Source organism: Pygoscelis adeliae, unplaced genomic scaffold (genome assembly GCF_000699105.1).
Source record: "Pygoscelis adeliae isolate BGI_AS28 unplaced genomic scaffold, ASM69910v1 Scaffold55, whole genome shotgun sequence".
Taxonomy (NCBI): Eukaryota; Metazoa; Chordata; class Aves; order Sphenisciformes; family Spheniscidae; genus Pygoscelis; species Pygoscelis adeliae.
Window position 1 is genome coordinate 1,217,947 of NW_008824804.1, and position 1,587 is coordinate 1,219,533.

Genomic DNA, 1,587 nt, shown 5'->3' on the forward strand with positions numbered 1-1,587 from the left:
AACCGAGAAGAAAAATGTTTAGGGTGAAGCAAAATGAGCAGGAAGAGAAAAGACAAGCTCCCCCCCCAAAAAAACAACAGTGGAGGAAGCCAAGGGAGACTGTGGAGGCTCAGATCGAGGGGAAGTAGGCAGGTATGCGAGCAGTTGTTCAGAAAGAGGACGTGCCAGGCCTTCCTGGCGCGTGGACCCCAGCGTCGGGAAGATGGTGACAGCCACGACAGGGAAGATTTTCCTCTTCTGTCCGGCATCCTGTAGTTCTAGTCTTGGGATCGCCAAGTAAGAGTTGCGATCTCAAGCCATTGCAAACTATCACGCAAAATACGGTCATGGGTTGTTCAACAGAAGTCTTTCACCTTGTGGTACTGCCAACCCATTAATTTCTCAGAAGCCTTGAATGTTTCTTACCACCGTTTTGAAAATGTTAACAAGCTATTTTAGGTCATCTCGTTGTTGCTGGCTTTTGCTTTTATAAACTATTTCTTGTAACAAACTTTCATGTGACAGACTATTACCTTGATAACAGCACAGTCTCTCGACAACAGCACTCTCAAGTCTTGAATTTTCAAGGTAAATCACCTATTATACACATTTTCGAAGGAATGTTGACCTCAGTGCTCAAGTGGTTCACATTCCAGTTTTTCATAGTCTACATATCAGGTTTCTCTTCAAAACCTTCTTTAAATAAGCAAGCAAATTTTATAGGAGCAAAAAATTAAGATAACTATAGGAATTCATCTCGAACACTTATCTTTATCTAGATTGGCTTTCATGTTTTAAGTTTAATTGAATAAGCAGATCCCTGAACCTTACGGGCCGAGGGAACGTTACGTGCATTCCTCTCCTGTGAACCAAGCAGGGTGCGAGGAAGAGTCTCTTTAAGAGATGCACATCTTCCACCCATTTTTCCTTCAATATATTTGCTTCCCAAGTACAGTAAAAAATATCCCATTGCTGTTTGTCTCGCAGCTTGTCAGTGTGTGCGAATTACCTTTAGAGGGCACCATTTTGTTGGGCATCTGTTGGCACTGAAGTTTTCCAGGAGTCTCAGAGCTTCCTCAGCAAACGTGAGGGATCAAAGCCTCTGCACCTATGATCAGGGGGAAAAAAAAATCAACCTAGGACAACAGAATTTGCATTTATTCACTCGACCGAACTGGTGTTGAATGAAGTCTACTTATGAGAGGAAATCTGTTACCGTAAGTAAAAATAAAAAGACTCGGGAGATGCCCCTCCATACTGCTGTTGACTAAGAAGTTAGATTTATCTACCTTGCCTCTTTCAATACCTAACGTTAAACAGGTTATTGTTAAGACTAATTAATACCAGCTATTCTTTAGTTTGATCAGAAGAAAAAGAAAAATCTTCTGAGTTGATACTAAAACAAATGCTTATCTTCTATTGGGAAACGTTACTTATCACTCTGTGTAATCTGTCATCAAGGAAAATTGACCTTATATTCTGTTGAGGTATTTTCCAAAATTGTTCATTTAGCTTTAAGTTACTCGAGCAGTGGGGCTTCCACCATTTCCTATGAAAGATGAGCCTGTTACACAATTGCTCATCTGCAGCCATCTTGGCATTCAGCAG

The 1,587-nt window shown here is 41.0% G+C and overlaps 1 protein-coding gene across 1 annotated transcript in view; it reads right to left on the bottom strand.

Annotated features, from left to right (window-relative positions):
• The window catches only part of GRSF1 (G-rich RNA sequence binding factor 1), a 12,845-nt gene that overhangs the window by 10,296 nt on the left and 962 nt on the right, over positions 1 to 1,587 (bottom strand). The gene's annotated exons all lie outside the window — the stretch shown is intronic.